This window comes from Fistularia commersonii, chromosome 15 (genome assembly GCF_037954325.1).
Source record: "Fistularia commersonii isolate RoL2024-O1a breed Wild chromosome 15, RoL_Fcom_v1.0, whole genome shotgun sequence".
In the NCBI taxonomy this organism is placed as follows: Eukaryota; Metazoa; Chordata; class Actinopteri; order Syngnathiformes; family Fistulariidae; genus Fistularia; species Fistularia commersonii.
Genome location: NC_141298.1, coordinates 11,676,315 through 11,704,225, shown reverse-complemented (window position 1 = coordinate 11,704,225; position 27,911 = coordinate 11,676,315).

Here is a 27,911-nt window from a genome sequence, read left to right as displayed (position 1 = left end):
GCTAATTGCCCGCTGTCTGAATTAGTGATTGCGCGGGCGTTATTAATTCAGCCGCAGCGGAGAATTACATTAAATATTAAACGCTAATTTAATGGCCTTTTCATATCACCTCACATGACCCCGGACATTAATTATACAACGCCGCGGCTGACGGTGTTTGCTTTCCAGGCAGGAGGAAAAAAAAATACAAGTGATAATTTATAAAAATAGATGAGTCGACCAGCTTACTGTAAACATTTAGTCTGGTTATTTTTGGACATTCATGAATATTCCAATCTGTTGACTTTCTATGTTCTACCAAGGCGACAAAACACTGCCTTGTATCTGCATATACAGTATATGTACGCATTGCATTAACACATATATGGATGTATATATGTATATTTATGTGCGTTTGCATGTACCTATCTGTATCTACATATCAATACATATATTTACACATATATATATATGAATGTGTGTATATATTGTACATATATGTGCACGTGAGTATAGCGATATCTATATAGATAGATATAGATATATACACACACATTCATATGTATGTATATATTTGTATTGAAATGTATATGTTGATACATGTATAGATATATATCTATATAGATATATGCAAACGCACATAAATATAGTTCTATACAGATATATGTAAGCATATGTGTATATATATATATTAATGTGGAGAGAAATTATCTATATGTTATATGAATGAATGAGTGAGTGTTGTATGTTAATATGTTTATGAATGGATGAGTGACTGTTGTTTTTTATGTTTATGAATGAATGAGTGAATGTTGTATGTTTATATGTTTATGAATGAATGAGTGGATGTTGTTTTCTATGTTTATGAATGAATGAGTGAATGTTGTATGTTTATATGTTTATGAATGAATGAGTATCGTATGTTTATATGTCATACAAATGTTCGGTCTCAGGCTTATTATTTGGAAAAAAAAACCTCATGTCGTGTTGCAGGGGGCGGAGCCAATGACTGAGGCGAAAGGGGCGGGGCTTAACCTGGGGGGTCAGCTGTCAATCATCTCAACCACATGGACAATTTAGAGCAGGGGTGGGCAAACTACGGCCCGCGGGCCACATCCGGCCCGTTGGTCTTTTTAATCCGGCCCGCCGCAGATTGGTACAGAATTTATACTTGATGTGAATGATTGGATCAATGAATGGTGATTTTTTCCTTTTTGGAGCTCCTTGAGAATTTTCCTGAGCTGAATGACACAGATTGGCTTTGTGATTTAGCCTTGACTGTTTACATACTGACACAAAGAATGAGCTGGAGGTGAAGCTACAAGGGAAAATCGGTTTGTGCATGAAATGCAAGCAAATGTCAGAGCCTTCAAAACCACGCTGGTTTTATTTTCAAAGCAAATGTCAGACAATATTGAGACAAATGTCGGACAAGTCTGATATGTACTTTTAACAAATGCGTTTTTTTTTTAATTTTTTTATATGTATCATATCTTGTGCTGACCCGGCCCGTCTGCCCACCCCTGATTTGGAGCCTTCAATGAACCTGTGACTGTTTTGGACTGTAGGGAAGAAAATGGAGAACACGGAGACAACCAATAAGGAGAACCCAGGCAGGAGAACTTTAAGACAAACACTAAGGAGAACATGGAGCAACGTCGGAGAACATGAAGAGAACCCAAGCAGGTACAGGATCAGAACCTGGGACCATCTCACCGTCATCTCCAAACCCTGAACAGAAGAACTGCATGAATGACACATTCCACGCGGCAGAACAATAAAACCTTCAGAAGCTTCAGAACGTCTGTCAGAACAATCAGAGGAAGGTCTGGCGGTGGAACCCAGACGTGTTCCATCAAACAGGCGGAGAACCAGAAGGTCCCGCCACCTCTGGAGAACGGCATCCACCGCCTCGCCTGGATCTGCATCCCCACGCCGCCACGCTGCCTTTTGATGTCAGAACAAACACAAAGAATCTGTATATGTGTGTGTGTGTGTGTGTGTGTGTGTGTGTGTGTGTTTTCAGACGGGAACAAGGACGTTCCGGTTGTGACGGACGGCGGCGGCGTGCCGCCGTGTGACTAATACAACAAAAATAAATCAAAATAAAAAATAAGACATATGAGAAAGTGCCAGCGGAGGAGGAGGACAGGAAGTGGACGAGATGTTGGCAGGAAGTGGGACAGTCGGGGTCAGCGACAAGGGGCGCCGATATCCTTCTATATGCTTTGAGGAGAAAGGGGGCGGGGCTTAACCAGGGAAGGGGGCGGCTGTCAATCATCCAATCGTTCACCCGCTCATTCACACACACGGGACATTTGGGGTCGTCAATGGAGACAAGATGAGAACATGGAGAACCAGAACAGAATCTATTTTTTAATATAATTTATTCACGCGAATCATATTTCAAAGAGATGGAATGTGTGTGTGTGTGATTATGCATGAGCGTATGAGTGTGTGTTAGTGTATGTTAGTGTGTGAGTGAGTTGGTCAGGGAGTGTGGGTGTGTATGTGTGCACTGTGTTCACGTGTGTGTGTCTAACTATGCATGAACTTAATTATGTGTGTCCGGGATTGGACTCTGTGTGTTTGGTGTGTGTGAGTGTGTTTATGTGTGTATGAGTTGGTGAACATGTGTGTGTGTGTGCACTGTGCATATGCACAGGGTGTACAACTGTGCGACTGTGTGTGTATGTGTGTGTGTATTTATGTGAGTGCGTATACATGCACTGTGTGCATAGTACATGTGTATGTGTTTGTGTGTGTATGCATGTGTATGGCTGTGTGTGTGTGTGTGTGTGTGTGTGTGTGTGTGTGTGTGTGTGTGTGTGTGCTTCTATGTGCACTGTGTGTGTGAGAGAGCAGCATTGTTTCTAAAAACAACTCTCTCTCTCTCTCTCTCTCTCTCTCTCACACACACACACACACACACACACACACACACACACACACACACACACACGGCCACCTTATAAATCACCTGTAATAATCCTTCTGGACGCCCCAGTGATCAAACACACTCCTCTAAAGCTTCTCGTGGAATCGATGAAGCTGCAGGACCATCAGGACGCTCCTGCAGGACCAGAGTCCTGGACCAGCTTCTAGACCTGGTTCTCAGGTCGGGCTCCACAAGTCCACAAAACATCACTCTGGGTTCTTGATTTGGGAAATGTGACCTGTTTGACATTCTCAGAGATCAGGGAGCCAATCACAGCCACCCCCTGGCCTGGAGGCGGGGCTTAACCTGGACAGCTCAGCTGTCAATCATCCAATCGGTCACCGTCTCTCTACGGACAACTTAGAGCCTTCAGAGGACGGTACCATTATTCCATGGAGGACATTAATCCTCAAGTCAGCATGTTCTATTTGTGTGTGTGTGTGTGTGAGTGTGCGTGTGTGTAGCGACTGAAGCCAAAACGGTGAAGCAAAGCTGCTATTGATCCAGTCACAAATCCGATATCCAATTATTATTATAACTTCATTAAATATAAGCACATCCTCATGGGAGCCTCTTCTTCTATCAATAATATTCATTCATTCATTCATTCATTTATCCATTCAGGATAAATTTATTAATTAATTAATATTAATTTATATTTTTTTGCGTGTTTTCAAGGAGTTCTGTGTTGTTTCAGTCTGAATTGGTTAAAAGTTGATGGGTCAATAGTTAAAAGTTCTTGTATTTTACAGTTTTTTTATGGCACTGGAGAGTTAATATTTTTAATTTATTTTTAATTCTTTTATTTTGTTGTTTTGCATTTTTTTCAGGGATTCTGTGTTGTTGTTTGACTTTGAATTTGTTGAGTGTATAAAAAGCTAAAATTGTTTGGTATTTTATAATTTATTTTTTGTAGATCTGTAAATATTTTAATTTATATTTCTTGTGTTTTTCAGGGATCCTGTGTTTCACTTTAAATTTGTTACGTATAAAAAAGCTAAAAGTTTATTTTTGTATTTCATAGTTTATTTGTTGTTGCACTGAAAAGTAAATATTTTTAATTTACATTTTGTTGTGCCATGTGTTTTTCAGGGATTCTGTGTTGCTTGACTTTAAAGTTGCTTAGTACAAAAAAGTTAAAAGTGTAAATTAGTTAAAAGTTCAATGTAGAGTGAAAAAATAAAGGCTATTATAATATAGGAGTTTAATACATTTTTTTATCAATTATTACTTCATTTTGTGCATAATGTTACATTATTATTGCTAATATATCGATTAAAGCAACAAAAAAATCTGAAGAGCCGTTTGGGAGCCGAAAGAGGCGGCTCTTTTAAGAGCCGGAATTCCCATCACTAATATACAAGCATTCATCCTCTCATTCACATTCTATAAAGAAATACATCCATTCACGCTGTCATTCATCATCCGACGTGCAAACATTCACCCTTTCATTCAAAGTTTATCACAACATACAACCATTCACCCTTTCATTCACACGTCACAGAGACATGCAACTATTCACTCTTTCATTCACATCAGAAAAATACAGCCGTTCACTCTCTCATTCACACAATATATAGAGATAAACATTCACCCTCTCATTTGCAGGTTGTATATAGAAATACAAAAATTCACCCTTTCATTCACACGTCACAGGCGTGAAAGGGTGAACCCCGGACTGTGACGGGGATTTGAATTTTAAAGGAGGTTGACTCTGCGGTCCCATGCTCTCGTGGGGTAAGTGAAAACCTCAGCAAGTCTCTCTGAGTTGGCAAATCAGGAATGAATACTGATGAGTGTGCACGTACTCACGTACACACACACACACACACACACACACGGGCCGAGAACTCCCCCGGTTAAAGTAATCACGGCCACGAAGAGTCTGATTGGTCGATAATGGAAACGGTTCGGTTGATCGGCTTTTCCCACACGAGTGGACGTCGTGTTTTACGAAAACCTTGCAGACGACAAACTTCCGATGTTCTTTTCATTGACCTTTAGTCGCCAGAACGAGAAATAAAAATAAAAATGGCATACCGATCGCGATGTTTTTTAATCCGAAGTTTGCTGTTTGCTGCTAGCCTAGCGTTTCTGTGAAGCACGGCCATGTTGGAAAGAGTCTTTTGAAAATGGAACCTGTTCCCACGTCCATTATCCAAAACATAGCATACAGAGGAAGCTAGGTGGCTAACGGGGTGGCTAGAGGCAGCTAGCCACTGATCCCGATGTTTTGGTTTTTCCCGTTGACACATCAGATTAATTGATACCAGCTACTATCCGGGAATAACACGTGTAATACATTGTAACAAAACTGTAAGGCTGCTAGCCTAGCATTTCCGTGAAGCACGGCCATGTTGGACAGTTTCTTTCGAAAATGGAACCTGTTCCTGCTTCCGTTAGCCAAAACATAATGTGCAACAGAAGCCAGGCGGCTAATGGGGTGGCTAGAAGCAGCTAGGGTTAGCGTCACGGTACCGACCACTGATCCCGATGTTTTCCCCGGTTGTTCACGTTGACACGTCAGATTCATTTATTCCAGCTACTACCGTGTAATAATATGTGTAATTACAGTGTAACAACACTCCTAGCCTACGTTTCCATGACGCAGGGCCATGTTGGAAAGTTTCTCTCGAAAATGGAACCTGTTCCAGCAAGTTGCATGCATTCATTGTTTCCAGACTACCGTGTAATAACATGTGTAATTACAGTTATTAGCCCATAAGAGCAGATATCAGGTGCGGGAAGCCGGTAATAAACAGCAGTTCGGTCCAGAAGAAATTGTGAGGGTGTTCTGGGCCTGGAGGGGGGGGGGCAGGCGGCAAGAAACGCTCCGGCGGGGATTAAACGACCTCGGGATTTTGTCCGGCTGCCAATTTGGAGAAGATGGCGAGGCGGCGAGCCGAGACGAGCGCGGCCACAGAGGTGATTGGGCTCGGGGGGGTGGAGGGGGGGGGGGGCTGCGATGAATGGGTGAATTAGCGAAGGTGGACGGCCCGCTGAGGCTTGCAGGAGAAAGAAACAGAAAGAAGGAGGTGGAGGTGCAACCAACGTTCATATCCAGGTTATCTTCTTTGAGATTTGCATTGCGGAGCTAATTTAACGTGCTAATTTGTAACCGTGGCAACCAGGGGTGGAGCCAATCAGCGCGTTCATCGGGGCTTCTCGAGGTCTGAATGGGCTGATGGCTTCCTATCACCGTGGCAACACACACACACACACACACACACACACACACACACACAGACAGTCGCAAGGCTGACCCCCCCCGAACGTCATCATGGAAAGGAAATTAAACCTTTTATTAAACTATGAAAACAAACAAACTGTACTAATTAATTCCTAATTAATGCTTGATTTTCTGCTGGTTAGGAGCTTCCTGATTGGCTGATATTATGAGAGCTCCTCTGGCAGCGCATTTGCTGTAATTGTCGGTAATTGATGCTTAATTACGCCATGATATCTTGGAAATTCGATGAAGACTTGATTTTTCAGGCATTTCAGGGGGGCGAAGCATAACCCAATTGTCATTGGACAAGAGGCAGAGTTCACCCTGGACCAATCACAGGGCACGATATTGAGAGATGCTACCATTCACCCTCTTGCTCAGCTCATTTAAATTTAACCTGCCAGTAAGTGCACCAGGTAATTCAATTTAATTACCGATTATTTTTAAAGATTTCATGAATATATATATATATACATGTTCGCAAAAATGTTGATTATTGAATATATAAATCAATGAAAATAAATTTCAGTTATAAATAAAAATGGGCTGATAAAGAGTGTGTGGGTGAATACATATATAAAATAATATATGTACACATATATACAAATTAATTGAATATATAAATAATAATATTTTTCGTTTTTCATTTTCATAAAAATCATTTAAAATTTTATATGAAAACAGTTGAAGTGAGTGTATGAGGCTGGGATGCATGTGTTTGTGTGGAAATATATACATATTAAAATATATAAAAATATATATTTAATATATATACACATACATATACATATATATATATACAGGCATCCAAACAAAGTCATTAATATACTATTAATATAATTAACATGAATGTATAAATAATTAAAAATGAATATCAGTTTTACATAAAAATAAATCGAGCTTTATATGAAAACGGGCCAAGTGAGTGTCAGCCTGAGGCTGGGATGAATGTGTCTGCTTGTGTGTGTGTCTACATATGTATATATATGAAAGATAAACTAAAAAACAGAAAAAAAAAACTATAACTGTATGTATATATATATATATATATATATATATATATGTGTTTTCCTTGTTTTTCTCTCCTGTCTCTGCAGGGATTTGCAAATGAGCTCGCGATTGTAAAGTGTTTAGCTTTATGTTCTTGCCCTCTGGATGCAGCGGGGGGTGCAGATGGAGGTGGAGGAGCTTCAGAACATCACAACATCACATTCCTGTACCCGCTGGTGCACGCTTGTGTGTGTGTGTGTGTGTGTGTGTCTGCCCCTGAAGTAATGTTAAGTTTGTCTCTTTATCCACCGTCTGACATCTTTGTAAACGTGTCGCACTCACACACACTTTAAGAACACACACATATACACCCGTGTGTGTGCAGACACACACACACACACACACACTGACAAACACACACTTCAAGGTCCATGAGAAGAAGTGAAAAGGACTGTGTGTGTGTTTCTGTGTGCATGTTTGTGTGTGCGTGTGAGTGTGTGTGTGTGCATGTTTGTGTGTGTGTGTGTGTGTGTGCGTCTGTGTGTGTGCGTCTGTGTGTGTGTGTGTGTGTGAGAGACGTCCTGGAACCTTCTGGAAGGACGTTCCTCAGCGTTGGATAAGCTGCTAAGGAGCAGACGCCTTCGGCTACAGAAAACTCCAAGATGTTTGGTCGCCGGCGGCAACGGGATGTACCAACAGAGGGTATGGGAAGGAGGGGGGAGAAGGTCAGGACCATCCTGGACCAGGGTGACCTGTTGACCTCAAGGGTTCTCTCCATGTGCACGCTTTTTCCTGGCTTCTGCATGTTCTCCCCACGTTCTCCAGCCTTCTCCATCATGATTTCTGTTATGTTCTCCTGGCTTCTCTCCATGTTCTCCCTCCCAAGTTCTTCCCACGTTCTCCTGCCTTGGTTCTCTCTATGTTCTCCCGGGTTCTCCGTGTTCTACCTTGGTTCTCCTCAGGTTCCTCTCACAGTTATGGGTCCACTGAAGACCAAGTTGTCTGTAGGTTCTGCAGAAGTTCTGTAATTGACAGGTGACCCACCCAGGTTAAGCTCCGCCTCTTTTCCTTAGCTGTGATAGGCCCCGCCCCCTTCTTGTTTCCCCTAAGCATGCAGCCAATGAAACCGCTGACCCCTGAATGCCATCACCATGGTGACGACACACTTCCTCTTGATTTTCAAAATAAAAGCATGCATTCAGTCCCTCGGCCGGACAGCAAGAAACCACACACACACACACACACACACACACACACACACACACTGATCCTGACTTTCACTGCATTCTCTTCATTAATTTCTTCTTCCTGCACAAAGCTGCCACCGCCGCCCACAGAAATAATTATGAATAATGCTAATTATGAAAAAAAAGGCTCTTAACGCCTCACCGCTGCATTGACAGGCTGCCTGAACCCCACAAACAGCATGAAAGATAGAGAGGAAAGGATGAAAAGGGAATTAGATGCATGAATAACTTAAACAAATCAATAGAATAAAATAAAATAAAAAATAGGATAAAAGAAACAGGTAAAAAAATTAATTGGATAAGATGAAATGAAATAAAACGGTGGAATTAAGTAGAATAGAAAAAAGTAAAAAAAAAGGTTAAGTGGCATGAGGTAAAAGATGAATTCTGATTATGAAATATTAGGAGGTAAAATAAAATAAATCCATTGGATTAAATAAAATGCAAATGACAATAAGATAAAAGCAAGGAAATGAAAAAGTAAAATGAAATAAAATAGTATAAAAAAAATTAGGATAAATTAAAGAGGTAAAAACTTATGAAAAAATATTTAATTAAATAAAATAGAATAAAATTAGGAAAATATTAAGCTGCATGAGATAAAAGATAAATTGAAATAAATCACAAATAAAAAAGGAAAAAAAAAATTGATTGAATGAAATTAAAAATAGAAGAAATTAAAAGCAAGAAAATAAGTAAAATAAAAAAATAGAAAATGAGGATAAAATAAAGAGGTAAAAAATAAAATGGGATATAATGAAATGAAATAATATAGAATACAATTTAAAAAAAGGTTACACTGTGTAAAATAAAATATATATTGAAATAAATTATGATTGAAAAGGGTAAAAAGGTCAAAGAAAGTAAAGTTCATTTGATTGAATTATATGGGAAAAAAAGAATAAGGCCAATGAAATAAAAAGTAAAATAAATGAGAAAAAAAGGGTCCGTATTCCCTGTCCTTGTGGGCGCTGCTCTAACATGTGCAAGCGTTGAGTGTGTTGCCGTGGTTACGCAGCATCCCATCGAACTGGCGGGGGATCGATGCAGTCCACTCGGCCGCCGGTCGTTAAGACAACATGTGCATCAACCGTGGCAGCGGCGGCGGCGGCGGCAGGAATGTCAGCTGCCAGCTGAATGAACACGTGAGGACGACGAGAAAGACGAAGAGGAGAAAACATTTTTTCCGAGGCTGCATGGCATTGAAATTAAAAAAAAATAAAAAAAATGGCTGTATTAAAATGTCTATGATAAAAATTCATTTCAGAAAATAAACATTTGAAATATATTAAAACATTATTTTATGTTAAATTTTAGTACATTACCTTATATTCTATTTCATCATTTTATATTAAATATTATCTTAAAATGCAGCTTATTGTGTGTTATTATATTATGTTATGATGTTGTTATGATGCTGGTGTCATTGTAGCGTAGCAGCAGTGGTTCGTGCAACTCCGCGTTGTTTACATTGTTCATGCTTATGCTCTCCTGTTATAACACTTACTTCAGTAAGCTAGCCCTCATTTTGGCTCCCAAAAGGTTAAACATGTGAGCGATAATGGGGTTGAGAAGAAGTTACAAGTTACAGTCAATCTGAAGATGTTAGCATGGCGTTGGTGTTACGGACGCTACGACGCGACTAAGTCAACCATCTGTACCATCCTGGGGAACAAAGATGTGCTAAAGTCGTCTGATTCGGCTAAATGGGCGGCTACGCTAACGAAGCAAAGTGATTGTTAGTGTGCATGAATAAAAGCGAGCTAGCTAGAGATAGCGTTAGCAGTAGCTCAGACTGATTGCTTTACTTTAGCTGATTTTGCAAAGGAAACGCCGAGTACAAGTGCTGGCAAGAAGAGAAAGAACCCCAGAAATTCTGTTTATTTGCCACAAATAAACCTATGAAAGATTTCTGGAGCATGTTTGCTGGAGAACGGATCGATGGGCTTCACATCGATTACACAATTTCAACGGGAAACACTGATTGGGTTCGCGGACGGAGTCACAGAGAGAATTGAATCGGTGAGCCGAGGTTCTGCTTTCCGCCGTTATTCCCAAATGTTGGAAAGCTCACCGCTGGGAGAAGTTGGAGGCGGATAATCTGTGATGGACCTCCTGGTCTGGACGAGTCTGGAGAGCTTCCTGGTCGTCCTTCGTTCACCGCCGAGTCTAATCCCCATGTTAGCGCGGATTCAAGGCGACGCGGAGGATAAACTTTAGCAGCGGATTAAGACTTTCTTCCTTTTTCAAAATATACGTAATCCTCTGGACACACACACACACACACACACACACACACACACACATTTGTGTGTGCAAGGACCCTGAACGCACCGCAACCGCCGCCCCCGCCCTTGCCCCTGCCGCCGGGCCGACAGAAAGTGATTGATTATTGATCGGCCCTGAAGCCCCCGACACCTCGTCGATCGATGTTTCTTTAATGTAAACATCGCAGAGGAAACATCAGATTGTGGACAGATCGATCGATATGGCGTTCGATCTGTCGCTCCCCGTGTGTCTCCCTTCCTTCTCCTTTTATCTATATCTATATCCATATATACACACACAGATATATGAAAGTCTATAGCAATTATCAGTCCTTTTATATATATATATATATATATATATATATGTCACTGCTTTCACTATCACTTACAATCAGTATATATATCTATATATCTATATATAATTATTGATGTATACCTATCAATTAAATCATTCTTTCAGTCTATATATATATATATATATATATATACACACACACACACACATATGTATATACACAAACATACATATCCATTTGCTTGCGTGCACACAAATACATATAATCAGTTTTAGTATTAGTAAACATACACGCATACTCATACATGTGCATTCGCGAACACACACACATACATGCATATATGTGCACACACACATATGTATACACACGTATAAGAATATGCAAGCACGCTTGCATATACACACACACATATATATCTACACATATGTATATTTGCATGCACATGCACACACACTCATATGTACACACACACATACATACGCATGCAAACACATACATATATACACATACATATATACATATATATACATATGCATTCACACATACAAAAAAACACAAACACACACGTGTACACACATACATATATACATATGCATGCACACACACACACACACACACACACACACACACACACACACACACACACACACACACATATATGTTTTTCCTGATCTTGAGTCTTTCCTTTCATCTGCTTCCAGCAAAGGTGCTGTGGACGTCTCTCCTCCTCCCTGAGAACCTGACAGCCTCCCACGTTCTCGTTCTCCCTCCCACGTTCCCCAGGCCTATCTTTAGATGATTACACTTATTGTTATTATTAATAACCTTCCGCGGGGGCGAGGGAGGTCTCCTGGCAGGAGGTGGGACCCTGAAGATGAAGAAGCTTTTAATGCTTGGGCCTCTGAGGGCTGCCGAGGTAGAATAGAAGACAGTTAAAGAGTTAGCAGGGGGCGGGGCTTAGCAGAGGGGCGGGGCTTGATAGCTGTCAATCAAACGGGGGGGGGGCAATCATCACCCTCTCATTCACACCTATGGACAGTCGACAGTGTGCGATTCTTCTGACTGTTTGGACAGAAGATGGAGAACCTTGGGAGAACCCAGGCAGAAGAACACAAACTCCCAAACTCCACAAAGGTGTCACAATGTTATTCATATGTATGCGTATATAGTATAAATATATATAAATATAGTATAAATATATACACTTATGTAGCCTATATATATGTATATATATATAGGCTACATATGCACGTACGCACACCTATACCTATACCTATATATGCATGCTCACAAACACACACACACACACAAATACATATGTAAGCGCATATTGATATATGTCATATCAGTATACACACATAGATTTACCCACATTCATATGCATGCACAAACAAACACACATATACACACATACATATGCATGTACACATATATACACATACATATGCATGCACACACAAACAAACATACTGTATGCACACATACATATACGTGCACACACACACATATACCAAAACACCTACATATGCAAATGCGCATCCACATTCACACACACACAGATATGTATGTATAAATATATATATAAGTGATTTAATTGATTTGATTGATTATCTAAATAATGAATGGATCACAACTGAGTTTGCTTTGTTCTGAGTGTGTGACCTGTGTGTGTGTGTGTGTGTGTGTGTGTGTGTGTCCGCTTGTGGGAGGGCGCCCACGCTCGCCGCCACGACTCGGCGGAAAACGGCATTGTGACTTAACGAGACGAGGAGAATAAATGAGCTAATTAAATAAAAGTCTGGCGTTATTGACGTCGCTCAGCCGCCTAATCTCCACCTCGGCGCCATGGCGTGAATGCGTACGTGTATGTGTGTGTGTGTGTGTGTGTGTGTGCATCGCGTGTATCAACGGGGATGCTTCATTTATTTGACGATCACGAGCGTTCATGAAAAAATATATAAAAACACGTCAGCTGATGTGAGGCAGTGTGTTTTCAGATGTGTGTGTGTGTGTGTGTGTGTGTGTCACTGGCGTCGGCTGGAAGTGTTTCGACCTCCCAGGGGGTCGCCGTGGGAGGAGAAGCACAGCGTCCTATTAATTTTCAGCCGCACACACCACTTTGCCATACCACTACACGTTAGTAAACGTGTAATAGCGCTGTAATAACTGTTATTACAACCTGTTATCGTTCCTATACCACTTCAACAGGCGCTATTGCCGTAATCTCCTTCTTTTTGCAGATTCTTTTTTTTTAAATCTTTCCGGCGGCGGGGTTGAGCAGACAATAAGAGGTGAGGTATTTTCTGTACCGAATGCTCGCTAAGAATTTTTATTTATTGTTTTTTTTTAGTTTTGACCTCCAAGGCTGATGACTGCAGGGGAGGAAGCACAGCGTGTCCTCGCCGGAGTCCCCTCGGGCGAGCCTTGCACCAAGGCGCAGTTAATAACCATTAGCTAACGTGTAATAAGGTTGTAATAAGCCAGGTCGGATGGGTCAGAGTGTTTTTTTTCTAAATCTTTTCCATGTGAAGAACCTTGTAAGCCGTTAGCCAACTTCATACTTATTTTGGTCAAAATGGAAATGTTCCTCTGCGAGCCCCTCTAGAAACCCCTCTGAGGTGTTGCAGGCCAGAAGAGCTCGGACCTCTCGGTCGCTCCATTTCTCACTGCTTATGTCCATTACGTTAAATAAAACATCTGATCTGTGACCATTGTAGCTCCGCTGTCTACAAGCAGTATCTGCTCATGGGCGTGGCTTAGGAGTCCCACCAATCACCAAGCACCTAGGAGTTCCTGTGGAACCGTAAGACCCTGCCTCGGAGCGGGAGCTAAGATGGTTCTAGGACCTGCAGGTTCTCGGCTGTCCCAGTTCACCCAGAAACGACCTGATTCCTGAAAAGGTTCTTGGAAGGTTCCTACTGTACAGTGCCAAAGCAGCAGGGTCATAAGAGACTCTGAAAAAAGGCCTAACAAGTAGCCTGTTACCTTTCAGCTAGCACGTGGTAACCAGTGAATGTCCCAGTCAACCATCACCCAATCCTTTTTAGTTCCTTTCTAGGACAAGTCTGCTATGATCCGCCATCCACCAGCGAGTAATCCTGGGAGCTGCTTCCTCCACGAGCTCCTTGAGCCTCATCAGAGGAGAACCCCTACGCCGATGGACGGATCCTGCTCTTTTATACCTCCACCCAACCCCGCCTTTTTCCCCCCACGGCTGGTGGGGGCTCCACAGCAGTTGCCCCTTTGAGCGCAGCACTTCTAAAAGCCACTGTGATTTCTTTGCTCGGGTTCCTCGTGCTCCCGCGAGCAGGGCCTCTGACGGTACCCGGCGCTGTTTGTGCTTTAGCCTTGATCCAGTTACAGGCACCGGTTCCCAGATCAGACAGCCGGTTGTCAGCGGTGGGGCCGACCGGCCGTGCTGCCAGCAGGTGGTGCTGCAGCTGCTGATCATTCCGCATCCTTTCATTTCAAGATCTTTCAAGAACAGATGAGAACCTTCCTTTGGCTTATTCTGGTATCTCCTGTTTTCTTGCGCCGAGTTGTTGGGCAAAGTTCGTAGCCTTCAGTCACCGAACCCCTGAGAGCATCATGGGTTCTATGGGTTGATACTGAACTGTCTGACTTCCCGTTCTGCGCAGACCTTGTTGAGAAGAGGCACGGCTGCCAGGTTCAAACAAGGCGGCACTGCGATAGAATCCCACGAGACATACCGGCAGAAAAGGTCAAGTGACCACCTTGTTCCAGAAATCCCCCTCCGGCCAGGGTAGAACCAGCGGGATTGCTTCAGCCGGACCGTCCCGAGACAGAATTTCAGAGTACACCTCCGGACAGCCGTTAGCTCTTCCTGTCGACTGTAGTCTTTTCCACACAAAGAAGAAGAGGCTTGTCTCACTTGACCAGTAGGGGGTTCTTGCAAGCACTGAAGGGCCACGGCTCATGGTGGCCTGTCCGAGAGAGCCTCTCCACAGAGGACACCTTGTTTCTCAGTGAAGGGAAACCTCCTCCTTGACTCCACCAGTCACGGACAAGATCAACCATGAGGGATGTGGGTGACCCAGAGTGCAGGGAATGATGTGCCCCCCCCCCGCCCGTTTTCATTTTTTTTCCCGTCTGAGTTTGACAAAGAGTCATCAGGCTGAGTAATGGACACATCAGCACGGCGCAGCAAGGAAACAGGCGGGAAACTTTCCCCGGCCCTCAGGGGGGGGGGGGGGTCGGCACCGCAGTTTAAATTTAAAATTTAAAGTCCCGGTCGCGGTTCTGATGACATTCCGGATGTTTAATGTCCCCCCTTCCCACATCAAAAACCCTGATCTCATTATAAATTCACATTGGGATGGTTGTCCGGCGAGCGAGTTTCCACGACATTCCCGGTAAACAGAGACTTACCTCACGACGGGGTCTCAAAAGTACCCCCGGAAGGCGTGCGTATCCAAGCAACACCACATCAGGTGGATGAAGGGGAGCAGCCATGTGATGAAGGTTAGGGGTCGGGCGGCGGTCCTGGGTGGGGGGTGACTCCTTTCACTTCCAGCTTCCTTGACAGCTCACATCTGATCTGGGGAGGAAGATGGACAAGCATTGAGCACATTCCGCAGTCGTATGCCAGCAGAAGCTTCCCTCCCAGGGAACTTTTAAAGCACTTCAGGGCAGGGATATACGAATCAACAAACTCAAGTGTTCATATTTACAATAGATTTACACGACTCAACTGCTAGGATAGAGCAAGTGACCCCCCCCCCCCCACACACACACACAAATACTGCAGAACAAACGGTGTGACGGCTCCCTGTATCCAATTACATCCTCGACCGATTCTTCATATTACTCCTGAAGCATCTTGTGCACCTTTTTTCGGTGGAAAATAAACTCAGCATCGACTACTCCCACCCCTGTGAGAATCTTTGCTAATAGCCCTGGTGCTGGGGTGTATTGGTGGGGAAGGAAACAAGGCTGCAATGATGCGGGGTAATCTGTTCTGGGGGGAGACTTGTGAGGTATTTTTGTGATGGACACTGGACAAATTTTGGGAAGATCCAGTGTGCCTCTGGAAGTCTTCTGTTTCTTCAGGCGGTTCCCATCAGGGGTTGCCACAGCTGATCACCTGCCTCCATCTGACCTTCTCCTCTCTTCCCCTCCATCCATTAGCCTCCTCTCCGGTGTTCCTCTAGACCACCTCCCATGGCAGCTCAAACCTCAACATCCCTCTTTCCACATCTCAACCATCTCAAACCATTTCAGTCCAACTTTATCTCCAGAGGTTCATTGGAGACCCTTAATTGTCCAGACATGTGAATGCGAATGGGGGCCAGAGTTGTATGCCTAGATATGTAGCCTTGTGATCGACTGATCCAGGATGAGCCCCACCTCAGCAGGGATAGAATCCAGCCCTCCCATAGGCTGAATGAACGAGAATGAAAAAATGAATGAACGAATGAACGCTACTTCTCCCAATTGGACGAAGTTCAGCTTTCACGAGTCAGACTTCGACATCACTTCACTCGTATCACGACAAAACCGCATCTGATCAACACGAAATCTTGTTTTTGGAGACTTAGCCGGTAGCTTAGCATTACTAGCGACAATTAGCATAATTTGGGACTAGGCGGCCAACGACTCCACAAGGGTAGAGTGCAACTTCACCCTAATCGGGGGGCGCCACGGAGCGGCAAGGCGGGGGCGGAGCTTCACCCGCGGGCCCTTCGCCTGAAATACCACCATCACGGGTGGTTTAATCCATGCCGCCGCTCCGGCGCTTCAGATCTTCTGTCTTATCAAAAATCCAGGTTTTTTTTTTCCTTTTTTTTTAAAGGCGAGCTCCCGGCGGCGGGATAACGCAGTACAACACACACACACAAAAAAAGTCTGGTGCTGCAGAGGAACACACACACACACACACATATATATCTATATCTATATATATAGAGATATATATATATATATTGGGGAGCCCCGGGTCTCCCATCATTAACTCCATGTCTCCCCACAGAGACAAGAGGCGCTGGGCGAGAGGCCCAAATGGCCCGCCGCCGCCGCCACCACAGTCATCAGGGAAAGGAAGAGGAGGGAAAGAGCCTTTCTTTCAAGTCGTCCAAAAAGTGAATATAATCAAAGTTCGACCCCCTGATGAGGCGCCCCCGACCCCCGCAGGGGGGGACCGGCAAAGAGTGGATATTGTTGAAGGGCTTGGGAAGCAGAGAAAAAGCAAAAATAACAAAAAAAATAAAATAAACAAGCCGGCGACGGCGAATGCGAAACCGTCCTGAACTGCAAGGTTGTGTAATTACACATGTGTAATAATAACCTATTCATGTGTTATAACATGCTTATTACATTGTGTTGAAAGGGATTCAGCCCATTAGCTGCAAATTAGCACACGTGAATGAAAAATAAACCTTTTTTGCTTAGAAACACGAAACAATCATTAATAAGGCTCTATTGTCGGGTAATGAACGGGTTATTAGCGAGCGGCTTGCCGTGAAGGGCGGCAGCGGTAGCCATTAGCCCCGCCCACCAGCACCGCCACCTGATGTCATCATCGTCCTTGATGGGATTTTTGTTTTATGGACACAATCAGGTTGATGGGCCATTACCCCGACAAAGTAAAAAAAAAAAAGAAGAAGATGAAGAGGATTGTGCGTTTTTGACGAGCAGCAACGTCCGTCCGTGGGCTGGGAGCGGCGAGGACGGGGGCAGCGGAGGGGGAAAACAAAAGATGGAGGTGGAAGGGGGGGGGCGGCGGTCCCGCCGGGGAACCTGTCAAACAGCTGACCCGGAACGTCTCTGACAAGAAGCACTTCTGTTCCGGAGGAGAACCAGCGTTCCTCCTGCTCCGCCAACACTCCCAGAGGACTTCTACTGAGCAGGAGAGACGCTTCACCATGAATGTTCACATTCATCCGTTCATTAGCTGCAGCCGGGGTTATAGGAGGGGTAAAGTCCACCCTGGTAATTTGCTGCCCCTGGTGGAAAGCGTTCCACAGGGCAACAACGGAGAACATCGTAGAGTTCTACACCCACGCCTGGAGAACCCCCTCGCCGGACAGGCGGTGTCTAAAAGCTTCCGGCATCTTCTCAGATGCTCCTGAAATCCATTGATCCGTCAAAGTTACGCCAGGATGTTTCTGCCTACTGAGTCGTTGCAAACGGCGGCGACATTAAACGGCGCGGCAACAAAGTGCACAACATCTCAGATCTTCCGGAAGGAGCGGGAATAAACGGCGAGCTTTCAGACGGGCCAACGCGTCCTCTGAACTTAATCGGCTTTCACATCTCGAGGCCTGCATCATCCCAGAGCTTTCAGGTGGACCATGTCTGAAAAGGGATAATGGGCAGTGGAGGTGGCTAGTTAGGGTCAGAGGGTGCAGCTAGTTGGGGACACTTGCCATTACTTGCTGGGGACAGTGGAGGTGGCTAGTTGAGGATACTGAGAGTGGCTAGATGAGGGCAGTGGATGTGGCTAGTCGGGGACAATGGGAGTGGCAATTACTGTGGCTGGTCAGGAACAGTGGGAGTGGCTAGTTGGGCATAGTGGTGGCTAGTTGAGGACAATGGGAGTGGCAAGTTTGGGACAGTGGAAATGGCTATTTGAGATAGAGGGCATGGCTAACTGGGAACAGTTGGCGTGGTAATTAGGGGGCAGTGGTCAAATAGCTATGTTGGTGATGTATTTTGGGATGTGACCGTAGCTAGTTGGGGACAGTTTTTGTGGCTAGTTTGGCACAGTGGGTGTGGCTAAGTGAAGACATTAGATCTGGCTAGTTTTGGAGAGTGGGCAAATTGGTGTTGCCAGTTGGGGTCAGTGGACATGGCTAGCTATGGATAGTGGACATGGTTAATTAGACAGTGCGCAAAGGGGGTCTGGCCAGTAGGGGGCATTCGGTGGGTAAGCATGGCTCGTTGTGGCAATTAATTGGCAAGTTGGGGACAGCGGACAAGTGGACATGGCTAGTTTATAAGAGTGGGCGTGGCTAGTTGGTCACATTAGGCATGGTTAGATGAGCACAGACGGTGAGGTGTAGCTTGTTGGGGACAGTGGCTGGGTGGGCATGGCTGACTGTGGACAGTTGACAAATACATGTAGCTGGATGGGGACATCGGACAGTCGGCTAGTTGGCAAGTTGGTAACAGTTGGCGGCGGCGTGCACATCCTTCACGCAAATTTAACCCTTTGCTGTCTGGAGGGCTGTTTTATCTCTCTCTGTGTAATGCCTGCCACGCTGCTAATTAGCGGGTCTCCCAACAGCCTCAACGCTCACTACGAAACCCCCATAGTTTTTTTATATATTTTATTTTTATTTTTATTTCCAGTCCTTCCCATCTGCCGCCTCCGCCTGTCTTTCAGGTGAGTCTTAGACGCTTCAAAGGGAAAGAAACAGTTTGTCGCTCCGGCACTTTTCCGCCTGTCCTCCCAGCGCTGGGCGGCACAGGACACAAATCTAATTGTTGTTTATGAGCAGAAGCGCACACGCACACACACACACACACACACACACACACACACACACAAACACACACACACACACACATTCAGGGGAAAGGATTTCCTGGCAGAGCATAAACATCTAGACTGTTCTTCCTCAGACTGTCATCAGTAACCAACCGCCATTTTCTCGCCAAGAGGGTGAACGGTTATGCGTCTATAGGATGTATCAATGAGCAGGGGAATGGTTGTATGTCTATAAAAACATGTGAATCTTTGTATGTCTCTATATGACTTGTGAAAGAGTGAATGGTTCTATGTCTATATGATGGGCCAATGAAAGGGTGAATAAGTCTATATATAACATGTGAATGAGAGGGTGAATCTTTATATGTCTCTATATGGAAGGTGAATGTATGTCCATATGAGGTGTGATTGAGTTAATGGTTGCATGTTTCTCAATGATGTGTCAATGGTATATCTGGAGTGTGTTCACCCCCCCTCCCTTGGACTGACCCAAACACTCCATTGGGGGTGTCGCTGCCCCCCCCCCCGACTCGCAGCGTCATCATCCCCTTAGCAACCGCAGGAACTCATTTAGGGACCGGGCGTCCGGAAAATAGGCTATTCTGTGTCCAATTGGCCAATACACACACACACACACACACACACACACACACACACACACACACATATATATAATTTCTTTTTTTATCATTATTATTTATACTTTATTTACTTCATTCATACTTTATTTCCAACTCTTCTGGGAGGACCCCAAGGTGTTCCCCGTAGTCTCGTCCCAGGTGGACATACCCGTACTACATCCTCCAAGAAGCGTCCAGGAGACATCCTGACTAGATGCCCGATCCACCTTATCTGACTCCTCTATATGCGGAGGAGCAGCGACTCTACTCTGAGCTCCAACTGGATGGCCAAACTTCTTACACTGGCACTTGTGGACTGGTTGGACGAACTACCGTGCCTCCTCGAGGACCCTGCCAAGGTTATAGAGCTGGTCTACTGTTCCACAGCCAGGACAATCCTCCTGGATTCGAGGTTCAACAACCTGGCGGAGACCTCTTCTCCAGCACCACTGAATAGACCTACCAGGGAGGCTGAGGACCATGATCCCCCTATTGTTGGAGCACACCTTCTGACCCCCCCTTTTTAAAAAGGGGTATCACCACCCCGGTGTGTCAGTCCACCAGTCTGGTGAAGTGGTGTGAGGACAACAACCTCACCTTCAACTCGGACAAGACCAAGGCGATGATAGTGGACGTGAGGAATGAGAGGAGACCTCATCAGCCACTGTTCCTCCAATGTCTTGAGGTTGAGAGGGTGAGCGGCTTCAAATACCTGGGTGTCCACATAAGCAAGGACCTCACCTGGTCCCTCAACACCACGCAGATGGTCAGGAGGGCTCAGCAGCGGCTGTACTTCCTGAGGAGGCTGAGAAGGTTCGGCATGTCGCCTTAGATCCTCAGCAACATCTACAGCTGCGTTGGTGAGAGCATTCTGACCAGCGGCATCATCGTTTGGTATGACAGCACTACCGCTCTGGACGCCTTCAGCGAGTGGCAAAGACTGCAGAGAGGATCACCAGAACCCCTTCTCTGCAGAGCATCTAACACCGCAGAGCTGTCCCCATCGCCAAGGACCACACCCACCCCCAACACACACCGTTCACACTCCTACCCTCCGGCCGGAGGTACAGGAGTGTGAAATGTAGAACAACACGATTAAACAACTGGTTCTACCCGACGGCCATCAGACACTTTAACAGCTGACACTCATTCTTCTCCCTGCACATGTAAAGTCTATTGCCAATTAAATTGCACTCAAATTGCACTCATCCTTGCACCTGCAGTTTGTGAGTTGCACATCAAGCGGCACTCAAACGTCTTATTGCAACACCACTGTTCTATTGCACTGTTCATATTCATACCTATAATCATTTTGATAATAATGTTTACACTCTTCTATCAGCACATATCCAATGAATGCACTCCAGGCACCAAGAATTTCACTCTACATGTTTCTACACTGTACATTTGTCAATAAACACTTTGAATCTTGAATGGTCTCTGCAACCACTGAAGCCGCATGCCGCTTGGCCTGCAGGTACCTGTCAGCCTCCTCCGGAAGCCCTGACGTTACATTTGGGTCTGCCAGGTCGGACCGGCGTCCTCCCCCACCGTCGGAACCAGCTCATGTGGTGATCCGTTGACAGCTCCGACCCTCTTTTCATTTGAGTGTCCAGAACATGCAGCCTCAAGACGATACAACCACAAGGTCATATCCTCCAAAGAATTGTTGCCGAAGGTGTGCTGGTGCCAAGTGCACATTTAGACACCTTTATGCTTGAACAAGGTGTTTGTTATGCGCAATCCGTGATGAGCATGGAAGTCCAAGTCCTCGGGTTCAGATCCGGGGGTGCCGTTCCTCCAAATCGCGCCCTTTCAAGTCGCACTGTCGTTCCCCACGTGATCGTTGAAGTCTCCCAGTAGAACAAGGGAGTCCCCAATAGGAGCGGGATCCCAACTCTAGGGATCCCAGGAGGGGTGGGTCAACTAAACTGTTGTTGGGTGCATAGCAACAAACAAGAGTCAGAACCCGTACCCCCACCTGAAGGCGGAGGTAGGCTACCCTCTGCAGGCGCCTCACAGAAAAAAAAAGAACCCAGTCCCTCTCGTTCCAGACGCCACACCGTGCATCGAGGTGAGTCTGAGCATATCTAGTCGCACACCAGCTCGGGCTCCTTCCCCGCCAGAGAGGTGACTTTCCATGTTCCAAGAGCCAGCTTCTGCAGCCGAGGGACGGGCCGCCCAGATCCCCCTGCTCCGGCTACCGCCCGGCTCGCACTGCACCCAACCCCCTTGGCCCTTCCTGTGAACCCAGGGGTGAACCCAGGGGAAATGGGACCCATGTCGGAATTAGTATTATTATTATTTTTTACAATTGCATTTTAGATAATTCATAATTAATAACCATGCAATGCATTGTAGATAATAGTTATTAATGTGTGTTATTAATGTCTAATAGATAATTATTATTAATTTTTAATGGAAAATTGTTATGAATTCATGAGAGATTATTGTTAATGAGGTATAATTATTCATTATCAATGCATTTTAGAGCATCAATAATTATCTACAAAAATATACAATTATGGATAATGCATTATAGATAATTGTTTTAAGGTATGTTATTAATGCTCAATATATCGCTGGTATTCATTTTTAATGGGAAATTGTTAGGAATACATTATTGATAATTGTTATTGAGGTACGATATGCAATTGCGATTAATATTTTATATTTAATAACATACATCCAGACACGCAGATGAAAAAAAAAAACATTTCAGGGGCGCGAGGGATGGGGACTGTCTGGGAGCCCAGGAAAGTCCCATACCACCATCTCCACCTCCAGACGAGTCAATTACAACCTCCAGAGGTGCAGCACCTCAACAACAACAGGTTTTGAAGAGGAGGCGGGAAGGTTGCGGAGGGATCAGGGAGGGCAACAACATGGCTGTCAGTCAGAACTTTAATAAAACCTGTAGATCATCAGGCCTCGGGGAGTACCAGCAGAGGAAGAGGAGGAGGAGGAGCACTAAAGGCTGGGGATGTCTAAGAGTCCTGGTCTGGTTTTTAGCATGGTAATGAATGCTAGCACCTGAGATGCCTGACTGAGGTATCTTGGCTAGCGGTTAGCATCCTGCTAGCGGTCAACCTGAAGCAGGTCTTCAGAAATGGTGAACTGATTTGTTTGTATAGTTGGCCGCTCCAAAGTTCAGTTTGGGGGCAGTTGGGGGTAATCTGGGATATTCTCAGGGCTGTTTGGGGGCAGTCTGCAAGAAATTTGAAGTAGTACAGGGGTTGTTTGAAGGTGTTTGGAGCAGTTTGATAGTTTTTGGGCATTTATAGAGCAGATTTGGGAGAATTTGGGGGTAGTATGGGGCAGTTTGGCAGTAGTTTGTAGCAGTTCTGGGGTACTGAGGGGAAGTTTGGGGATAAAGTGGGGGTACTCTGGGGGCAGTTTTGGAGTGGTTTGGGGACCGTTTGGGGCAGTTTGTGGGCAGATTGGGGTAGATTCGGGTGTAGTGTAGGGAGGTTATGGGTGCTGGTTTGGGGCAGTTGGGGGGATATTTGGTTTGGGAAAGTGCTTTGAAGAGGCTGGTCTGGTGGTGGTTTTAGGAAGTTGGGGGTAGTTTGCTGACACTTGGAGGTAGTTACAGGGCAGCTTGGGGTAGATTTGGATGTAGTATAGGGAAGGTCTGGGTGTGGTTTGGTGTAGTTCTGGGGCGTTAGATTTGAGACTAGTTTTAGGGAAGTCTGGGGTTGGTTTGGGATGGTTCGGGGACATTTGGGGACAGTTTCAGGGCCACTTGGAGGTGGTTTGGGGACTAGTTTGATGGCAGTTTGGGGGTCAATTGGGAGCAGTTTTGGGGGCAGTTTGGAGTTAGTTTTAGAGGTAGTTATGGGACAGTTTGGGGTAGATTTGGGAGTAGTTTGGGGGAGGTCTGAGGGCTGGTTTGGGATGGTTTGCGGAAGTTAGGGGCCAGTTTGAGAGCCATCTGGAGGTAGTTTGGGATTAGTTTGATGGCAGTTTGGAGGTCATTTACAAGTGGTTTTGGGGGCAGTTTGGAGGTAGTTTTGGAACAAATTAGTGGTCTTTTGTGGACGGTTGTTGGTAGTCTGGGGGCAGTTTAGGGTATTCGGGGCTGGTTTGGTGGTAGTCCAGGGGTTCTTTGGTGGTAGTTATGGGGCAGGTTTGGGGTAATTTGGGAGCAGTTTGGGGCAGTCTCAGTGCAATTGTGGTTCAGTGATTCTTGACAGGACACGAAAATGACTGAGCGGCTTCCAAAGGCGAGATGAAAACACTCCAAGGAGACGCTCCCCAAAGGGACAAACCATTTCTCCTTTAAGAGCCGGTTGGCGTCGGGGAGCAGGGGACAGGAATGGTTTGTTCCGGGTGCAGGATAATACCTGGGTGCCGTTTGATAACCGATCGGAACCCGCACACCGATAATTATGTTTTCCAGCCGGCAGTCGGAGATCAAGGTGTCACATTTCCCGCCGTGTAATCTCAGAGGAACAGACGGCTGTGGATCGCCCGCGGCGACAGAGTCTGCGAACAGGCGAGGCGGCGGCGCTGCCATGGCAACGGCGGTGGCTCGGACCCGTCCATATTCCCGCCGCCGCGGGGCGTCTCCGCCACCCGGCAAGAGCTCCTTATCTTATCGGACGCCCTGAAACTTCATTGTCACGCAGCCACGGGTAGGGGGGTGCTGAGGGCGCTTCCCCCTCCTGGTTTGCTTCCCCTTCTTCCTCCCACCGCCACCTGGCTCCCTCATTTACTTCCACTTAGCATGGCCATTTATGCGCGTTTTTCTTTTTCTTATTTTCAACTTGGCCCACCGCCGTTCGCAAAGCCGGCTCCAGAAAATGTTAATCCAAAGGCGGAGAATTAACCTTGTGCGTGCCAAGGCCGATGCTACACGCCGCCGCCATCAGCGAAGGTCACGCAAACACGGCGGTGGAGCTCTGAGGCGTCTGGGGAACTCGGCAGGAATCTGTGAAGAACGAAAACAAACATTACAACCTTTTCCTTCTGGGGGGGGCGGAGCATCAGACATGGGTTCTAAAGGGCTCTCCAGGTGGGTTCTCTACATGTTCTCCTACCTGGAGTCTCCATATGTGTTCTCTCCAGGTTCTCCATCTTCTTCCCACAGTCCATAAACTGTCTGCAGGTTCATTGAAGACCCTGTGAATGACAGCGTGAACACCTGGATGATTGACAGCTGACCCTTTGATTGACAGTTGGCCAAAAAAAAAAGTGCAGGCCAATCAATTTCTGCCTATTTTTTTCTTTTTTTGTGTAACATACAGCTACATCTTCCAAACCTGCGGGAATGGTATAAAAAGTGTCTCTTTAAAAAAAAAAAAAGCCAATTTGTTTAAATTTCAAGAACTTCCAGCATTTTTATTCATTTAGGGAAAAATGGTGGGAGCCTCATTCTTAGAAAACACCTTTTCAGAATCAAAATAAACTTTATTTGTACCTGAGGGGTAATTGGTATTTTTATTTTACTTTATTTTATTTATTTTATTTATTTATTTTTCAGTACCAGAATACCCATTTTTTGCAATTTTCAACTCTTTTTCTTTCATTAATTCATCTAAATTTTCATATTTTATCAAATTTGTCAATTCTAAGGAATTCCTCAGCCCACAAAGAATTGAAAGCACATTCACAAATGATTTCTGGATCGTCTCGTCCCAACGGACACAAGCAAAGGTGTTTGCTCAGCTCCTCTTTATTTTCTGAAATTTTCTAATTTCTGGCTCAATTATTATTTTTTTGTGTGTGGAATACAGCTAAATTTTCCAAACCTTTGGGAATTGTTTAAAAAAATGTCTTATCAGGACAAATAGGCAATTTCATTTACGTAATTTCAAGGACGTGTTGTATTTTTATCCATTTGGGAAAAAAAGGCGGAAGCCTCATTCTTCGAAAGCATATTTTCAAAATCAGAATCAGAATAAACTTTATTTGCCCCCAAGGTGCAATTGCTTTTTTAATTGAATTCAATTTAATTTTAATTCATTTATTTGTTTAATAATCAAAACAAACTTTATTTGTCCCCAATTGATTTTATTTCATTTGATTTTATTCAGAATCCGAATTACCATTTTTTTGCAATTTTAACTTGTTTTCGGAAAATTCTTGTAAATTCATTTATTCATTTCAATTTACATATTTTATCAAAAATTGTAGATTCAAGGGAATTTCTCTTCAACCCGTCAGGAATTGAAAGCACAATAACGGATGATTCCGGGATTTACTCGTCCCAGCGGACACAAACGGCGGCGTTTGCTCGACTCCTCTTCACAGGAGGGACCTGGTGTTAAATTATGGGATGTAATTTGATTTTCATAACTGTGTAAAAACATGTTTGAAGTCTTCTTCCTCCCAAAGCCCCTCGAAGGCCCGGATAATTCACAGTTAAGATTTTAATCCCAATGTCGGATGTAAAGACTCGGTAATGAGGAATCTGTTGTCGTATCTTATCCTTGGCTCCTTTGGGGGGGCGGAGCCTAATGCGGCTGTCAATCCGGCGGGAGGGGCGGGGCTTAACCCAGGCACCAGATTCCACCGCGGGTGCCACGGTTCTAGCATAGCATTGCGATTAAGTGCTAAAAAATAAAAATAAAAAACAGCCCGCAGACTCAATGGGGATTAGGAGCCTCACCTCCTCGTGCAACACCCCACCCCCGTCTCCATAGCAACCAGCGTTCACCTCGCCAGTTCTCCCTCCAAAATGAGGTCTGATATTAAGTCTGATTAGGTTCTCACCCGGGGGGGGGGGTTGTTCTGTCCGTCGTTTTAATTTTTTTTTTTATGGTTTCCATGGTTACAGCACCGCAGGATTACTTTGACAACGAGGGGAAGCAACCGAAAATAAAATACGACCACGATATCATGCGAAAAAGTCTTCAAGAAACAAATAAATGATCTTAAACATGGACGGGGGGGCAGCAAAAAGTCAAAGGGATGAGCTAAGACGGACTGGAACGTACCAAGAAATACTGGGATATACCATAAATGGACTGGCTTGACAAAATATGAATTGGAACGTACCAAAACTGGTCAAAAATATACCAACAGCGGAATGAATCGAAACATACGAACTGGAATGTTCCAAACCGGAGTAGAATGTGCCACAAATGGACTGGAATGTACCAAAGATGAGCTGAAATGTACAAAAAAAACCGACTTGAACCAAAAATGGACCAGACTGACGACATACGAAGTCATAAAATGGACTGGAACATGGTGAAAAGGGACTGAAAGCATACGAATCAGGACGTACCAAAAACATGCCACAAATTAACTGAAACAAACAGAACTGGATTGATATACCAAAAATGAACTGAAATGTACAATAAAATGGATTGGAACTCACCAAAAACGGACTAATATGTAAAAGGCATGTAGCAAGAATATACCATAAATGGACTGGATTTAAAAGATATGAAGCGGAATGTACCAAAAGTGGAAAAGAATGTGCCAAAAATGGACTTCAACATGCCGCACGCGAACGGAAAACGGACTGGATCGTACCAAAAACGGGCTGAGTTGAATGAACCAAAAATGGACCACATTGACCAAAAATGGGGCGTACCAAAAAAAACAAGATTTTTTTTGTATTGGAAAAATCATTTGATTGTAATCGTAGACGAATAAAGTCCTTTTTTTTATATATTTGAATTAGCAGACGGTTTGCAACTCACCTTCTCACCGATTGGTCGTCCCTCCTCCTCCTTGGTGTTTAAGCTCCGCCTCCATCCGTCCTACTCCTCGTCTTCACCCCCCGCCCCCCCCGGTCTGCAGGGATCGGGAGGTATCAGGGATTATTAGGAGACCTGAGAACAAGGTCAAAGACTCGGAGAAGAACACGGAGCGAGTTAAACTTCACTTCCACTTCATCCCCGCAGGCTGTGGAAGTGCTTAGGAGGTGCGGGAGGCAGGCCG